Source organism: Mustelus asterias, chromosome 24 (genome assembly GCF_964213995.1).
Source record: "Mustelus asterias chromosome 24, sMusAst1.hap1.1, whole genome shotgun sequence".
Taxonomy (NCBI): domain Eukaryota; kingdom Metazoa; phylum Chordata; class Chondrichthyes; order Carcharhiniformes; family Triakidae; genus Mustelus; species Mustelus asterias.
The window spans coordinates 51,337,874-51,357,392 of record NC_135824.1 but is presented as its reverse complement, the minus strand read 5'-3'; positions in this window follow the sequence as shown (position 1 = coordinate 51,357,392).

The window sequence follows — 19,519 nt, the reverse complement described above, 5'->3', positions numbered from 1 at the left end:
ATCTAAAAATTAGGACCAAGACGTTGAGAGATGTTAGAAAACACTTCTACACGCAGAGAGTGGTGGGGGTTCGGAACTCTCTTCCTCAAACAGCGGTGAATGTTGGTTCAATTGTTAGGTTTAAGTCTGAGATCATTTTTTTATTGACCAGAGCTATCAAGGGAGCCTAGGGCACGTAATGGAGTTAGGCCACAGATCAGCCATGATCTTATTGAATGGCGGAGCAGGCTCGAGGGGCTGAATGGCTACTCCTGTTCCTGATCTCTATCCAGTGACCACTACTGGGAGTTCAGATGGGGAATGGATTATGAGGAGCTCCCTGGTCAACACTTTATTCTTGGAGGGAGATCCTGCTTTTAAAAAAAATTCATTCATTGTGGACATTGCTGGACATTAGTGAACCATAAGACCATAACAAATAGGCCATTCGGCCCCTCGAGCCTGCTCCACCATTCAATAGGATCATGGCTGATCCAGCATTCCTCTTGTCCACTTTCCTGCCCTTTCCCTGTAATCCTCAATTCTCTTACTAATCAAAAATCTATCTCCACCTGAAATATACACAAGGACTCTACCCCTTGGGGCAAGGAGTCCCAAAGACTCTCAACCTTCAGAGAGAAGAAATTCGTCCTCATCTCAGTCTGAAATTGGCGCCCCTTTGTTCTGAGACTGTGCCCTCTGGTCCTGCACTCTCCCACGCGGGGAAACATCCTCTCAGCATTTACCCTGTCAAGCCCCTAAAGAATTTGGTGTGTTTCAATGAGATCATCCCTCATTCTAATTCCAATGAGTAGAGACCCAACCTGTTTAACCTTTCCTCATAAGACAATCCCTCCAAACAGGGGATCATCCCAGTGAACCTTCTCTGAAACTGCCTCTAATGAAATAATATATATCCTCAAATAATGGAACCAAAACTGATCACAGTACTCTAGATATGGTCTCACCAGTAGCTTGTAGCAAGTTGCAGCAAGACTTCTCAACTCTTATACTCCAACCCCCTTGAAATAAGGGCCAACATTCCATTAGCCTTCCTGATAACCTGCTGTACCTGTGTGCTAGCTTGCTGTGTTTCATGCACAAGTTTCCCCGAGTCCCTTTATCTGCAGCTTTCTCCATTTAAGAACACACTGTTCTTGTGTTCTCCTTTCCAAAATGAACAACTGCACATTTTTCCACATTATACTCCAAATTACTAACATTTTGCCCGCTTAACCCAATAGTATCTCTTTGTAAACTGCTTGTGTCTCCCTCACAACCAGGTGGGCTTTTAACGACAATGGCTTCGTTTGATTTCCAATTCCAGGCTTTTCTTAAAAAATTGGATTCACATTTCACCATCTGCCGGGGTCGGATTCGAACCCAGGTCTCCAGAGCATTACCCTGGATTACGAGTTCAGAGACAATACTACTGCCTCCCCCCCCTTTTGTCAGGGTTTGAGGTACCAGGAGGGACTTGATCTTTTTGGAAACCTGCACCTTGGGGACAAGGTGAAGCTTTTATTAACAGGGGGTTGGAGTTTAAGAGCCGTGGGGTTATGCTGCAACTGTACAGGACCTTGGTGAGACCACATTTGGAATATTGTGTGCAGTTCTGCTCACCTCACTATAAGAAGGATGTGGAAGCGTTGGAAAGAGTGCAGAGGAGATTTACCAGGATGCTGCCTGGTTTGGAGGGTAGGTCTTATGAGGAAAGGTTGAGGGAGCTAGGGCTGTTCTCTCTGGAGCGGAGGAGGCTGAGGGGAGACTTAATAGAGGTTTATAAAATGATGAAGGGGATAGATAGAGTGAATGTTCAAAGACTATTTCCTCGGGTGGATGGAGCTATTACAAGGGGGCATAACTATAGGGTTCATGGTGGGAGATACAGGAAGGATATCAGAGGTAGGTTCTTTACTCAGAGAGTGGTTGGGGTGTGGAATGGACTGCCTGCAGTGATAGTGGAGTCGGACACTTTAGGAACATTTAAGCGGGTATTGGATAGGCACATGGAGCACACCAGGATGATAGGGAGTGGGATAGCTTGATCTTGGTTTCAGATAAAGCTCGGCACAACATTGTGGGCCGAAGGGCCTGTTCTGTGCTGTACTGTTCTATGTTCTAACACAGGATAAAGACAGGTTCAGATTATTTCTGATTTCCTGCCATCTGCAGTGTTTTGCTTTCATTCTGGGGAAAAAGATGAGAAATGTTAACAGTGAAATGAAGTGACGGTCTTGAATTTCACAACCCCAAGACGTCCCAAAATGCTTCCCACCATAGCAGCTGGTGAAAAAAAATTCAATTAATAAAATCTGGAATTGAAAGCATGTCTCATTATTAAAAACCCATCTACAATCATAGAATCGCTACAGTGCAGAAGGAGGCCATTCGGTCCATTGACTCTGCACCAACTCTCTGACAGAGCATCTCACCCGGGCCCTATCCCCGTAACCCTGCATACTTACCCCACTAATCCCCCCTAACCTACACATCTTGGGACACTAAGGGGCAATTTACTATCCCCAATCCGCCTGACTTGCACATCTTTGGAGCGTGGGAGGAAACCAGAGCACCCAGGGGAAACCCACGCAGAGAACATGCAAACTCCACACAGACAGTCACCCGAGGCTGCAATCGAACCCAGGTCCCTGGAGCTGTGAGGCAGCACTCAGGCACAGGTGCAAACTCCACACAGTCACGTCTGGTTCACTAATGCCCCCTTCAGGGAAGGAAATCTGCCGTCCTTACCCGGTCTGGCCGACACGTGACTCCAGACCCACAGCAATGTGGTAGACTCTCAACTGCCCTCTGAAATGGCCAAGAAAACAACTCAGTTCAAGGGCAACTAGGGATGGGCAACAAATGCTGGACCTGCCAGCGATCCATAAAAAGAATAACAAGCCTCCCTTACCTTCTTTTGAAATGTATTTGCCTATCCTCGCATCCCTGAGGATCCTGCTGATGCAATGCAAACCCACTTCCAATTCAACCACTGCCCTTACTTCGCTATCTCCCAAGGGAAGCGGCTGTTAACTTAGCTTGCTCCATCAGTTCAAAGTTCTCAGTGAATCCAAGCTGGTCGAGGCTGTTCCACTAATGGCCCATTGGGCCACACTGCCCGAGTACTTTGACGAGTCAGCTCTCATCACCTTCCGTAAGCAATGTCTGCCACAATGCACTTCACATTTCTGATAACTTGTTTCCAGTGTCTTGGCCAACATTCATCCCTAACCACGTGGTATTTCGTTATTTTATCCACAGCAGCTGTGTTCTCCAGGATATTATCCAAAAAAAAAAGGCTCCAGGGAGATTTCTTGCCAACTTCTTTTGCTGGATGTTAATGATCATAGAAACTTACATCACAGTAGAAGGCCATTCAGCCCATCATGTCCGCACCAGCTCATTAGTAGCCACCCAGCCTAACCCCACTGTCCAGCTCTTGGTCCACAGCCTTGTAGATTATGGAACTTCAAGTGCATATTCAAGTAGTTTTCAAATGTGGAGGCAGCGAGTTGCAGACTACAACTTATCCCCCCCCACCCCGAGTGAAAACACTTCCCTTACCCTAAATCTATCCACCCTGATTGCAGACCCCAAGGGGAACAGGGCCTTCCTGTCCACTCTATCCAAACACCTCATAATTTTATACATTTAAATTAAGTCTCCCCTCGGTCTCCACATTTCAAAGGGATCATTAGCCTATCCCATCTTTCCCCATGACTAAAATTCTCATCTTCCACCTCATCCCAGCACCATCTCCAGTGACTCTGTCTACACTTCCCGCTGCCTCGGGAAAGCAGCCAGCGTAATTAAGGACCCCACGCGCCCGGACATTCTCTCTTCCACCTTCTTCCATTGGAAAAAGATACAAAAGTCTGAGGTCACGTACCAACCAACTCAAGAACAGCTTCTTCCCTGCTGCCATCAGACTTTTGAATGGACCTACCTTGCATTAAGTTGATCTTTCTCTACACCCCAGCTATGACTGTAACACTACATTCTACACCCTCTCCTTGCCTTCTCCCCTATGTACTCTATGAACGGTATGGGGTAACTTTCCACCAAGAGGATTTTGAATGTTTACATGGGCAGTTTCAATGTTAAAGTTTGACAGAAAGAGGCAATCGCAAACCAGGAAGTTGGACAGTAACACACAAACGGCAAGATTTACCAGCCACGTTCTTCCCCCCCTACTAACACCCCCCGCCCCCCCCACCAAAAACCGGAAAATCCCACCCGAGGTGAACGGACCTTTGCATGGTCTGCCCCTCCCCGCCCTCTACAATTCCCATGGTGGGTAGGAGAGGAAAGTTCCCCCCCAATGTCTTCCTGTCCAACTATATAAATGGTCATGGCAGGCACTAGTATTTTATTAATCTTCGTTTGAACGTTGAGTTACAAGCAATCAGTAAAAGTGGACTGCAGACAGCCAGGCTTGCAGAGTACTGTTCAAATTCATCGACAGAGGTTCTGAATAAAAGCTTTAAATTGAATCATAAAATCACAGAATCCAAGCACTGCAGAAAGAGACTATTCGGCCCATCGAGCCAGCACCGACAACAATCCCACCCAGGCCCTATCCCCACAACCCTACAACGTATTTAGACTGCTGAACTCCCTGACACTAAGGAGCAATTTAGCATGGCCAATCCACCTAACCTACACATCTTGGAACACTAAGGGGCAATTTAGCATGGCCAATACACCTAACCCAGACATCTTGGAACACTAAGGGGCAATTTAGCATGGCCAATCCACCTAACCCAGACATCTTGGAACACTAAAGGGCAATTTAGCATGGCCAATCCACCTAACCTACACATCTTTGGACACTAAGGGGCAATTTAGCATGGCCAATCCACCTAACCTACACATCTTTGGACACTAAGGGGCAATTTACCATGGCCAATCCACCTAATCAACACATCTTGGAACATTAAGGGACAATTTAGCATGGCCAATCCACCTAACCTGCACATCTTTGGACACTAAGGGGCAATTTAGCATGGCCAATCCACCTAACCTGCACATCTTTGGACACTAAGGGGCAATTTAGCATGGCCAACGCACCTAACCCACACATCTTGGAACACTAAAGGGGCAATTTAGCATGGCCAATGGACCTAACCCAGACATCTTGGAACACTAAGGAGCAATTTAGCATGGCCAATCCACCTAACCCACACATCTTGGGACACTAAGGGGCAATTTAGCATGGCCAATCCACCTAACCTGCACATCTTTGGACACTAAGGGGCAATTTAGCATGGCCAACGCACCTAACCCACACATCTTGGAACACTAAAGGGGCAATTTAGCATGGCCAATGGACCTAACCCAGACATCTTGGAACACTAAGGAGCAATTTAGCATGGCCAATCCACCTAACCCACACATCTTGGGACACTAAGGAGCAATTTAGCATGGCCAACGCACCTAACCCACACATCTTGGAACACTAAAGGGGCAATTTAGCATGGCCAATCCACCCAACCCGCACATCTTTGGAGTGTGGGAGGAAATCAACGCAGAGGACAGTCGCCCGAGGCTGCTGGAATCAAACCCAGGTCCCTGGAGCTGTGAGGCAGCAGTGCGAACCAGCATGCCACCAGATTCAGGTCAACATAAGCAGGAATTTCTCACACTACGGATTCTTGCTGTCGAGTTTTGTTGAAGAAAGATAAACATTAACCTTTTCTTGATCCTGACTATAAGAACTAATACTCTAAACTGATGGGCAGAACAGAACGAGAGATCCTGCCACTGATAAGGCGTGCAGAGATTTAGGTAACAGTGCTATATGACGGGAATAAACTGATTTATTTATCTATCTCCAGTGAGTGGAGTACACAGTAAATATGTACTTTCTGGGGATTAATAAAATACTTCACTTGGAGATGTGCAGTTCCACATTCACCCATGTAACAGTACTTTAATAATTAGCAGAACCCTGTTATATTAGCGGTCCAGATAAAATACTGTGCATGCTTGGTTAACATTAGTTGCCGTCATGATGATCTAACACACTAAGCAGGACAATGACGGGCTGAGAATACCTGGCGTTGGTCATGCCATCCCAAATAGGCAACACCTCCACAGCGACGAGTGGAAAATCAAAAGCCATTCGCAAGATTTTGGGAGAGTTTCAAAATGGATGCTGAAAAACTTGCAAATCTAGATTTAATGAGGCATGGTTTCAGTAATCAAGATGGAGGATAACTTTCTTCCCACAGATGGACGTGAATCCATGGCAACCGCGAGGGTCCTGGATGCTCAATGGTTGAGTGAATTCAAGGATGAAATCGACAGATTCTTGAACTAGAGGAAATCGAGGATTATGGGGAACAGGCAGAAGAGTGGAGATGAAGCCAAGATCCCATCAGCCATGATTTTATTGAATGGCGGAGCCAGTTCAGGGAGCTGTAAGGCCTACTCCCGCACTTATTTCCGATGCATCACAAGCCAACCTCACATCTTTTGAGATCGAAATCAAATGCTCTTGGGAGAGAGTCTTCTCTCACTGCAGGGTGCAAAAATGATTTGGAGAGAAGCATGAGTATAGACAAGAAATATAACAAGCATTTTATTGGATTTTCCAATAAGTTGGTGCCAATTCCCCACATTCACAATAGGAGGAAATAGTCAATTGACCACGATCCCAAATGCGGTGGGTCACCTCTATTAGATCCACAGCATCAAACACTTGGGGTTACGTCGCGGCGTCGGAGGTTTGGAGAGTGGCTCTGCCTCCTCACACTTGCTTCCCGACACATTCTCAAGGGGAGCAGCGGAGAGGAGGGCAAACAGAACAATCGTGCGCGGGCTCCACTTGGGCGATGTCGCCTGGGCATGGCTGGCAGGATGTAAACCTACCATTTTGTTCAACGTCCATGGGGTGCGGGGGGGAGGGAAAGGGCCATCAATCAAAACAAAATGTGCACGGGAGGAGGAGGAGGCCAAGTTAAGTTTTTTTTTTGGTAGTTTGGATTGAAGGCAGTTTTGGTCTGGGAAGGGTTTGCATTCCTTCTGGATCTTTCCTTCTTTTGTTGTTTTTCTTGCTTTATATATTGGTGGAAGGGACAAAAGTCTATTTGAGTTCCTTGATCTTCTCCACCGACAATATTGTTCAATGTCCATGGTCTGGGTTGGAGGGTGGGCAAGGGAGAGAGGTACACCAATCAGAAGAAAATGTGGGTTCACTGTCCACAAAATGTGGTTCAATGTCCATGGTCTGGGGTAAGAGAGGGGAGGATTTAATCAGAACAAAATGTGGACACAAGAGGAAGGGGAGGCCAAGCCCACCTACACTTTTCTCCACATCATATCGACAATTTTGTTCAATGTCCATGGTCTGGGTGGGATGGGGAAGGGAGGGGCATCCATTAAAAGAAAATGTGGGTTCACTGCCCATAAAATGTAGTTCAATGTCCATAGTGTGGGTGAGGGGTAAGAGAAGGGAGGATTCAATTAGAACAAAATGTGGACACAAGGGGAGGAGGCCAAGTGAAGTTTTTTTTGGTAGTTTGGACATCAGGGTTGAAGGCAGTTTTGGACTGGGAAAGGTTTGCATTCCGTCTGAGTCTTTCCTGTTTTGGGTTTGTGGTTGGTTGTCCTGTTTAGTTGTCCTGCTTTGGGTTTTGGTTGGTTGTCCTGCTTTGGTTTTTGGTTGGTTGTCCTGCTTTGGGTTTTGGTTGGTTGTCCTGTTTTGGGTTTTGGTTGGTTGTCCTGCTTTGGGTTTTGGTTGGTTTGTTTTGGGTTTTAGTTGGTTGTCCTGTTTTGGGTTTTGGTTGGTTGTCCTGCTTTGGGTTTTGGTTGGTTGTCCTGTTTTGGGTTTTGGTTGGTTGTCCTGTTTTGGTTCCCTCTTCTCTCTGTGCTGATGGAAGGGACAGATGGTCTACTTGAGTCCCTTGATCATCTCCTCCACCGACTCCCGGCTGTCGTCCAGGACCTCGGCCACCTTCTTGCCCATCTTGTAGAAGTGGAAGGTGGGGATGTGGACGATGTCGCAGGCCTCGGCCGTGTCCTCCGAGTCGTCCACGTTCACCTCGTAGAACTGCACCAGGGCGTTGATGTGGGCGATCTCCCGCAGGATGGGCTTGAGGAGCTGGCAGGTCTCACACCAGGTGCCCGAGAAGAAGATGACCACCAGCCGCTCGCCCGCCTCCCGGACCAACCTGTCCAACTGGCTCTTGCTGCTGATGGTGCGGAGGGGGATGCCCTCGGCGGCCTTGACCGGCGCGCCGGCCAGCGGCGGGGTGCCCTTCTCCGAGGCCTTGAGCGACTCCCGGCGCGGCCGGCTCTTGTCCAGCGCGGAGGCCCCCGCACCCGCCGCCGCCGCCTCGACCCTGGCCCCCGGCGGCCCGATGGCCTTTTTGCCGCGCGATGGCCCCACCTCGCTGGGCGAGTGCGGCGCCCGCGCCTGCGAGGCGGCCGGCGGCGCGCTCTTGCCCGGCGCCTTCTTGGGTTTGCCCAGCGTGCTGCCCGCGCCCGCCATCTGCTTGGCCACGCGCTCCGGGCGCCGCCCCGCCGCGCGGACACGCCCCCTCATTGTGCCGTCACACCCAAGGCCCACCCAACGGGCACCGCCATTGGTCCCCCTCAGTTAGCCCCTCCCTCCCCTTCTACACCCGCCAATCGGGGCCGGACTGGGTCTCTGATTCGGCAGGCGATTGGTTGCCGCACCGGCCAATCGCAGCGCCGCTCACGATCGGGCACCCCATTGGATGCTTCTCCCCACCAGTCAAATCCAGCGCCGCCGGGCTCGGAGCCAATCAGCTCCGCCCACCCCGGTACATGGGCTTTCTGATTGGTCCACTGCGTGGTCCCTGAGCCAATCACTGTCCGGGGACACAATGACTGGCAGGCACTTCAACCAATCACTGTGCAGCAGGAGAGCGGGAGGACGTTTATTCATAATCACCTTCATGGGGACGGCCGGTGGCTTCGAATTCGGTCTCCGAGGCTGAAAGGGATTGGTACCGGGGCCGTGAGGCAGCGGCCGGGGCGGCCCTCCCGCGCGTGCGCGCGCGCTCTTCCGGAGGGTGGAGCCACCAAAGAGCGGGAAGTGCCGCCGGGCGCATGCGCACTGGCGCCGTCTCGCCCGGCGGGCGGGGTGACGTCAGCGCGCCGCTCCCAGATGGAGGGCCCCGCCTCTGGTTGTGGCGTCACTGCAGCGCCATGGTTACCGTCTCCAGGCGACGGGAGAAGGAAGCTGCTGCACTGCTGAAGGTACCAAGGCCTCAGCATCAGTGAACTCCCCCAGGGGAGGGGGAGGAGGAGGAACCCAGGAGCTTTCAGAGTGGTTTCCTCCAAAGATGTGTAGGTTAGGTGGATTGGCCATGCTAAATTGCCCCTTAGTGTCCAAAGATGTACAGGTTAGGTGGATTGGCCATGCTAAGTTGCCCCTTAGTGTCCAAAGATGTGCAGGTTAGGTGAATTGACAATGCTAAATGCGCTGGGTTACGGGGATAGTGCGCAGGGTAGGGCCTGGGTGGGATGCGCTTTCGGCGAGTCGGTGCAGACTCAATGGGCTGAATGGCCTCTCTCTGCACTGTAGGGAACGCTCCGGTTCGAAGGAGTTTCACCACAGGGAATCAAACAAGAGGCAGATGAAGTTTTATGAAGCGTAAGCGTGAAGTGATACATTTTGGTAGAAAAAAAGGTGAGGCAGAGAATGGCTCCAATCTTGAAAGGGTGCTGGATCAGAACGACCTGGAGGTTCACTCACAAACCCGAGGATGGCAGGGGAACCCGATGAACTTGATCCTGTGCTTTTCAAATAAAGGCTCAAGTTGCAAGCTGATATTCCCAGCCCCCTTTACTGCTGTCCCAATCTTCTGCTGAAAATGTTGCCTCTTGAAGGTGTGTCATTTCCCAGGAATTGGTATCTATCCAGAAACCTGCAGGTCACCATTCTTTATGTGTGAGTCAGTAAGCTTTTGACTGCACAATGTCATAATTGTGTCCTCACCTGACACCCATACACTTATCCAGCAGGGATTATTGGCTAGCAGTCAGGGGTAGGAATCCGAACGCAAAAACAGAAAATCCTGGGGCGGCACGGTAGTTAGCACTGTTGCCTCACAGCGCCAGGGAACCCCCGCCGGGTTTGATCCCTGGCTTGGGTCACTGTCTGGGTGGAGTTTGCACATTCTCCCCTTGTCTGCGTGGGTTTCCTCCTACAGTCCAAAGGTTTGTGAGTGAGGTGGATTGGCCGTGCTAAATTGCTCCTTAGTATCAGGGGGACTAGGTAGGGTAAATGCATGGGATTATGTCAGTGGTTCCCAAAGGGTGCGGCGCGCCACACTGGTGCGGCGAGAGAGGATGGCAAGTGTGGCGGGAAGATTCAAGGACAATCAAAGAAACATTTAAACATGGTTTAAACAAGCATTGTTTTATACTTTCTGGATGTCCCATGATATTATAAAGTAGTTGTGTTCTATGTTGTGAATCAAGCACTGGTAGGAGTTGTTTTTTTTTTTGTTTTTGAATGTATTTCTTATCAATAAAAAAATTCGGTGTGGCGCGAGCAAATTTTTATTCCGAAAGTGCGGCCCAGTGAAAAAAGTTTGGGAACCACTGGATAGGGCCTGGGTGCGTTTGTGGTCGGTGCAAACCCGATGGGCCAAATGGCTTCCTTCTGCACTGCAGGGATTCTATGATTCTATCTCAGCCAACACTCTATTCTCTCTCCACAGATGTTGTCAGACTTGCTGAGATTTTCCAGCATTTCCTGTTTCTGTTTCGGATTCCAGCCTCCGCAGTATTTTGCTGTTATAGGAATCGTTACTGATTCACCTCTTTAGTTTTGAGGCTATTGGAGTTTCCCTGTAAACGGTTCTGTAATTAAGCAAGGACTGTTTGGTTAAGGCAGTGTCTTTAGTGAGTTATTGGGGAATCTCTGATATTTCATTCATCGTCAGGGGCTGACCCAAGTGTGTGACTGATCTTTGATCGAGCCTCTTTATCGACGTGTTTCCTCTGAATATTGGAACTGCAGTGTGAAACGAAAACAGAAAATGCTGGAAAATCTCAGCGGGTCTGACATCATCTGTGGAGAGAGAATCGAGCCTACCTTTCGAGTCTGGATGACCCTTCATCAGAACTTGATGCTGTCACACGTGCTGAGATTTTCCAGCATTATCTGTTTTTGTTTCTGATTCCAGCATCCACAGTGTTTTGGTTCTATTACCGCAGCATGGAGTTCAGCTCCTCAAAGCTGTTCTACCAATTAGTTCGATCCTGGCTGATTTGTTCCACCTTCATCCACCATAAAGTCCTGCAGGCAGGTGGGTCCCGGGTGCCGAATGCCCATTGGGACCAGACTCAGTGATGAGGGAAGCAACTGTACCCACCTCTCCTATTTATTGCAGTAGTAAAGACCGTTATCCTCTTTTCCCTAGACATTAAATTCCATGGCAGTGATTCCTGAATTTCTCCTTCACTTCCCTTCCTGGAGTGTTGTGAGCAGTTTTGGGACCCGTATCTAAGGAAGGACGTGCTGGCCTTGGAAAGGGTCCAGAGGAGGTTCACAAGAATGATCCCTGGAATAAAAAGCTTGTTATATGAGGAACGGTTGAGGACTCTGGATCTGTACTCGTTGGAGTTTAGAAGTATGAGGGGGATCTTATTGAAACTTACAGGCTACTGCGAGACCTGGACAGAGTGGACATGGAGAGGATGTTTCCACTAGTAGGAAAAATTAGAATCAGAGGGTACAACCTCAGGTTAAAGGGATGTTCCTTTAAAACAGAGATGAGGAGGAATTTCTTCAGCCAAAGAGTGGTGAATCTGTGGAACTCTTTGCCGCAGAAGGCTGTGGACGCCAGGTCATTGAGTGTCTTTAAGACAGAGATAGATAGATTCTCGATTAATAAGGGGATCGGGTTATGGGGAAAAGGCAGGAGAATGGGGATGAGAAAAATATCAGCCATGTTGAATGGTGGAGCAGACTGAATGGCCTAATACTCCTATGTCTTATGGTCTTATGATTCTTGCTATCAGCCCTGAACTCACTTTTAGCCAACTTATGATTTAAGACCATAAGATATAGGAGCAGATTTAGGCCATTTGGCCCATCAAGTCTGCTCCGTCATTCTATCATGCCTGATATGTTTCTCAACCCCATTCTCTGTCTTTTCCCCGTAATCTTTGATTCCCCATTACCAATCCAGAACTTATCTCTGTTGTAAAGACACAATGACCCGGCCTCCTCTGTGGCAATGAGTTCCACAGATTCACCACCCTCTGGCTGGAGAAATTCCTCCTCATCTCGGTTCTGAAGGGTCGTCACTTTGCTCTGAGGCTGTGCCCTCGGATCCCAGTCTCTCCAACTAATGGAGACATCTTCCCCACGTCCACTCTATCCAGGCCTTTCAGTACTCTGTAAGTTTCAGTGATATCTGTTCCCCCACCCCCCACCATCCTTCTGAACTCCATCGAGTACAGACCCAGAGACCTCAAATGCTCCTCATACGTCAAGCCTTTCATTCCCAGGATCATTCTTGTGAACCTCCTCTGCACCCTCTCCAGCACTTCCTTCCTTAGATACGAGGTCCAAAATAGCTCCCAATACTATTTAAGTTGGAAAATTGCTCCAGTTTTTTTTAAGAATCTATATATTTTTTTCAGTATCTCTATAAGGACCTCTCTCCTTTTAGGACTGAAAGAATATTGCTCATTGTTCCTCTGACTCTAAAAATCAACTTTGTGGGTCTTCTCTCCACCCCTGCTAAGGGTCTGAATCATCCTCTGTGTCTTTCTAACTGGCACTGGACGCAGTTCTCAAGGTTGAGCCTAATTACGGCAGATGAGAACATAAGACCAACATATTCTTATGAATAAGAGGAGGCCATTTGGTCCTCTGCCGTTCAATAGTTGATCTTAACTCCATCTTCCTGCACTATCCCCATATCTCTTAATTCCCTTTAGCGTGCATGGTGGCACAGTGGTTAGCACTGCTGCCTCACAGCGCCAGAGACCCGGGTTCAATTCCCGGCTTGGGTCACTGTCTGTGTGGAGTTTGCACATTCTCCCCGTGTCTGTGTGGGTTTGCTCCAGTTTCCTTCCGCAGTCCAAAAAATGTACGGGTTAGGTGCGTTGGCCGTGCTAAATTCTCTCTGTGTACCCGAATAGGCACCGGAGTGTGGCGACTAGGGGATTTTCACAGTAACTTTATTGCAGTGTGAATGTAAGATACTTGTGCCTAATAAATGGGCTTAATTTTGTCAGCCTCTGATTTGAATATATAACTTCTATGTCGCTATCCACAATTTTGGGTGGCACAGTGGGTTAGCACTGCTGCCTCACAGCACCAGGGATCCAGGCTGAATTCCAGCCTTGAGTAAACTGCCTGTGTGGAGTCAGCATGTTTCCCCCGTGTCTGCATGGGTTTCCTCCGGGTGCTCTGGTTTCCACCCACAGTCCAAAGATGTGCGGGTAGACTGGAAAGGAGGACCAGTCGCTGTCAAAAGCAGCCCAAAAGAACTTACCAGCTGTCTATTAACAGAGAACTGGGACTGATTGTTCCTTTGCACACACACCCACAGCTGTTCGTACAGGTGGTTGGTTTGTAAAATAAGATGTCGAGGTGTTTAATTTACAGTGAGTAGTAAAACATTTATCCAGCTTGGTGTTGCTGTAAATTAAGAGTGGAGTTTATGGCTGATGCATTCTGGCTAATATATTCATTTAACCATGTCAGAATTTTTGTAATTTAGAAAGTACGAAAATAAGAGGCTGTGCGGAGATATTATTTCACAGAGGTGTAGAAAGGAGAAGCAGGAGGAGGCCATTTGGCCCTTGGAGCCTACCCTGCCATTCATTTTGATCACGGTAGCACAGTGGTTAGCACTGCTGCCTCACAGCGCCAGGGACCTGGGTTCAATTCCGGCTTCGGGTCACTGTCTGTGTGGAGTCTGCACGTTCTCCCCATGCCTGCGTGGGTTTCCTCCGGGTGCTCCGGTTTCCCCTCTCAGTCCAAAGGTGTGCGGGTTAGGTGGATTGGCCGTGCTAAATTGACCCTAGTGCCAGGGGACTAACAGGGTAAATACATGGGGTTACGGGGATAGGGCCTGGATGGGATTGTGGTCGGTGTAGACTTGATGGGCCGAATGGCCTCCTTCTGCACTTTAGGGATTCTATGAAATAGAAGCAGATGGAGGCCATTCGGCCCCTTGAGCCTACTCCACCTTTCATTTTGACCGTGGCTGGTCGCACTCCTCACACGCACTCAGTCACAGTCTCCCATCTCTCACACTTAGGAACAGTAAGAAGTTTCACAACACCAGGTTAAAGTCCAACAGGTTTATGCTGATTGAATGATAAGTATTGGCCACTACACCAGGGAGAATTCCCCTGCTGATATTTGAAATGATGTTGTGGGGCCTTTGACGTCCTCCTGAGAGGTTTGATGTCTGATTTGAAAGGTTGTACCCCCTCTGACAATGCAGCACCCCTCAGCGCTGCGCCAAAACTCTGCCTCCATCTTGTGCTCAAGTATTTGGGAGGTGTTACTTGATGATTCAAAATGAGCTTGCGATGGCTGAACCAACGGTGACGCAGTATTTGATGAACTCAGTGCAGTAGAAAGAGCTGAAAGATACTCTGATAAATGACTCGCCTGAAACACAGCATCTCGAACAATGCAGAATTGCATGGGGGGGGGGGGGGGGGGGGCATGGGGGGGGGCAGTGGCTGATGTACATCACAAGCTAGAAACTTAAGTACAAAGGGATTATAAATTATAAGGGATAGGATTTATAGTTATTTGGAGAGTAATGAATTGATAGGTGATAGTCAGCATGGTTTTGTGGCAGGTAGGTCGTGCCTTACTAACCTTATTGAGTTTTTTGAGAAAGTGACCAAGGAGGTGGATGGGGGCAAGGCAGTGGACGTGGTATATATGGATTTTAGTAAGGCGTTTGATAAGGTTCACCATGGTAGGCTTCTGCAGAAAATGCAGATGTATGGGATTGGGGGTGATCTAGGAAATTGGATCAGGAATTGGCTAGCGGATAGGAAACAGAGGGTGGTGGTTGATAGTAAATATTCATCATGGAGTGCGGTTACAAGTGGTGTACCTCAGGGATCTGTTTTGGGGCCACTGCTGTTTGTAATATTTATTAATGATCTGGATGAGGGTATAGTTGGGTGGATTAGCAAATTTGCTGATGACACCAAAGTCGGTGGTGTGGTAGACAGTGAGGAAGGGTGTCGTAGTTTGCAGGAAGACTTAGACAGGTTGCAAAGTTGGGCCGAGAGGTGGCGGATGGAGTTTAATGCGGAGAAGTGTGAGGTAATTCACTTTGGTAGGAATAACAGATGTGTTGAGTATAGGGCTAACGGGAGGACTTTGAATAGTGTGGAGGAGCAGAGGGATCTAGGTGTATGTGTGCATAGATCCCTGAAAGTTGGGAATCAAGTAGATAAGGTTGTTAAGAAGGCATATGGTGTCTTGGCGTTTATTGGTAGGGGGATTGAATTTAGGAGTCGTAGCGTTATGTTGCAACTGTACACAACTCTGGTGCGGCCGCACTTGGAGTACTGTGTGCAGTTCTGGTCCCCACATTACAGGAAGGATGTGGAGGCTTTGGAGAGGGTGCAGAGGAGGTTTACCAGGATGTTGCCTGGTATGGAGGGGAGATCCTATGAGGAGAGGCTGAGGGATTTGGGATTGTTTTCGCTGGAAAGGCGGCGGCTAAGAGGGGATCTTATTGAAACATATAAGATGATTAGAGGTTTAGATAGGGTGGATAGTGATAGCCTTTTTCCTCTGATGGAGAAATCCAGCACGAGGGGGCATGGCTTTAAATTGAGGGGGGGTAGTTATAGAACCGATGTCAGGGGTAGGTTCTTTACCCAGAGGGTGGTGAGGGATTGGAATGCCCTGCCAGCATCAGTAGTAAATGCGCCTAGTTTGGGGGCGTTTAAGAGATCCGTAGATAGGTTCATGGACGAAAAGAAATTGGTTTAGGTTGGAGGGTCACAGTTTTTTTTTTTAACTGGTCGGTGCAACATCGTGGGCCGAAGGGCCTGTTCTGCGCTGTAATGTTCTATGTTCTATGTTCTAAGGTACCCATCAACAACCATCTCACTCTCGCCTTCTGGATGTGACAACCATTGAAAACAGATCAATTATGTAGGTAGCATGTTACTCTGGACAAATGACTTTTCTACCCAATACGTGACTGTGTTTTCCTCACTGAGATTGATTGCAGGATTTCGATTTGATTTATTATTGTTACATGCACTGGGATACAGTGAGAAGTATTGTTTCTTGTGCGCTATGCAGACAGCATATCATGCATAGTGTACAATAGGGGAGAAGGAAAGGAGAGGGTGCAGAATACAGTATTTCAGTTACAGATAGGGTGTAGAGAAAGATCAGTTTAATGTAAGGTAGGTCCATTCAAAAACCTGATGGCAGCAGGGAAGAAGCTGTCCTTGAGTGGGTTGGTACATGACCTCAGACTTTTGTATCTTGTTCCCGATGGAAGAAGGTGGAAGAGAGAATGTCCGGAGTGCCTGGGGTCCTTGATTATGCTGGCTGCTTTCCCGAGGCAGCGGGAAGTGCAGACGGAGTCAATGGATGGGAGGCTGGCTTGCATGATGGACAGAGTCAGTGGATGGGAGGCTGGTTTGCATGATGGATTCCTGACTAGTCTCACTTTGGAAGTACAAACTCCAGTTTGCAAACCCATTAAAGAGTGCATCTCTAAGGCAGAGAGGTTCAGAGAGGGAATTCCAGAGCTGAGACCCCCCAGAAGGAGAAGTCAGGACTGCCAGAGGGTTGAAGGAAGCCAGGGATGCAGAAGGGGAATGTAGAGATCTCAGAATATGGTCGAGCTGGAGGAAGTTACAGAGATAGGAGGAGGCTACACAGGGATCTCAAAACCAGGAGCCAGTGTAAGTCAGCCAGCAAGGAAAGTTGATATTTAAGCTGCAATTGGGTTAACTCTGAATCTCCACGTCCCAGCTTGCATTCAAAGATACTATTAAACCCCACAAACTCAGAATCATCAGATATTGTGGTTCACGTGTCCCACGTACACTTTGCCCTGATGGTACAGAGAGTTAACCGTGTTATATCACCAATCACCTGCATCATGTACATTGTCCCAAATTTTTGAGAACTGTTTTTGTATTATATTTCAAAACATGTATGGGTTTATTGTTAAATACTGATTAAATGTGCCTGATTAAATCCAGATTGACAAAAATTAAAGCTTGACTGAGTTTACGGATCATCATTGAATCCCTACAGTCCAGAACAGGACATTTGGCGGATTGAGTTCACCCCAACATTCTGACAGAGTATCTTACCCAGGCCCTCTCCCCTGCCATATCTCTGTAAGATCATGGCTAATCTATCTAGCCTACTCATCTTGGGACACTAGGGCAATTTAGCATGGCTAATCCACCTAACCCGCACATCTTTGGACTGTGGGAGGAACCACTGGATCACCCAGAGGAAACCCATGCAGACTCAGGGTGAACATGCAAATTCCACACAGTCACTCACGGCCGGAATTGAACCCGGTTCCTGGCACTGTGAGGCAGCAGTGCTAACTACTGGCACCGTGCCACTCTAACACATCCCTGTAATCCCATGGCTAATCCATCTAGCCTACTCATCTTGGAACACTAAGGGGCAATTTAGCATGGTTAATCCACCTAAGCTGCACATTTTTGGACTGTGGGAGGAAACCAGAGCACCCGGAGGAAACCTACGCAGACACGGGAAGAATAGGCAAACTCCACTCAGACAGTGATCCGAGGCCGGGATTGAACCCGGGTCCCTGGCGCTGTGAGGAAGCAGTGCTAACCACTGTGCCACCGTGCCAATGTAATTTTACACTACTGTGAGTTCCAGTGCCACCCTCCCATGTAAGCACAATAGATGAAATATCTGTTCATTCTCCTCTTCCTTGCCCCATTGTGAAGGGTCTGAAATGCTCAGTGTGTAAAAGACAGCAACTTACATTCATTTCCTGAAATCAAGCATTCTGAATTTACTCTTCAACAGGAGACCAAAGGCAAATTGTGCGACTAGCTCAGTTCTGTCTCAGTTCTGTCCGCCAGTGTGATTTGGAGATAAGGGTGAAAAAGATAAGCTGTTCCCATTAACTGATGGAGCAAGCTAAGGTACACAGATTCCAGGGATGCGAGAAAGAACTCTTTTTATGTAGCAAATGGTAATGACCTGGAACTCATTGCCTGTGAGGGTGGTGGAAGTGAAGACAATCAATGATCCCGAAAAGAATAATATTCCTTCACAGGATGTGGCTGTCACTGGCTGGCCAGCATTTATTGCCCATCCCTCATTGCTCTTGAGAAGGTGGTGGTGAACCGCCTTCTTGAACCACTGTAGCCCACTATTGTAGATACACCCACAGTGCTGATTGGGCGGGAGTATCAGGGTTTTGACCCAGCGACAGTGAAAAAATGGTCGATATATTTCCAAGTCAGGATGGGCACAGTAAGAAGTCTCACAAACACCAGGTTAAAGTCCAACAGGTTCATTTTGAATCACGGGCTTTCGGAGCGCTGCTCCTTCACCAGGTGAGTGGAGTCACCTGATTAAGGAGCAACGCTCCGAAGGCATGTGATTCCAAGTAAACCCTGTTGGACTTTAACCTGGTGTTTGTGAGATTCCTTACCGTGCCCACCCCAGTCCCAACGCCGGCATCTCCACGACATGGCTACCACGTCAGGTGGAGTGGCTTGGAGGGGAACTTGTGGTTGTTGTGGGGAAATTTCAAGAGGTGGTCAATTGTGTCTTAAACTGAGAGAATTCAAAACTCGCAAGGCAATATCTCTGTGCAAAAAGACGTAACAAATTTATTAAACACAAAACATAAGACAATACAACAGAAACGTACAGCTGACCGGAGTCTCCACAAAGGGTTAAACAGCTTGACGAACAGAGTTACAGAACCTCTCCGGAAGAACTAAATTACAGAGAGCCAAATACAGATCAATTATACTTTTTCATAATCAATAATTCCTCCTTTCATTCGCTTAAAATCAATTCCATTTAACACCAATACAAATCTCCTGTCAAATATCCTGGCCAATCACAATATACTTAATACCATGGCGATATCTTATTCGTCCAACTGATTACGGATGTATACTCCCCTTGGCACTAGCTAACTTTCTGTCGCTTAGTAATGCCGACAGTACCACAATGGCTGCTCTCACTGGCTCATTGCCAGGTTTAATAGATATGTGCTCCTGCGTCCAGGGTTCCATATCTATTTAGTGTCTGGGTAATGAACAGAACCATTCTCAATGTTACATAATGCCCTCTTAGGAATGCCACCCGGTAAGACTTACTGACTAACTTGTTCCCAGACCTTTTGGCTTTAAACTATTGACTCCGCATGCCATGCCTTTCAGTATCCCTGCTTCGCCAAAGCGCGCATTCACTTTGAAATACGTTTAAAATATCAGCATATATGCTTTTTAAAATCATAACTATTTGTTGTGACTCATTTACTGCATCCACATATGTGTAAGCTGTTTGAGTTAGCTT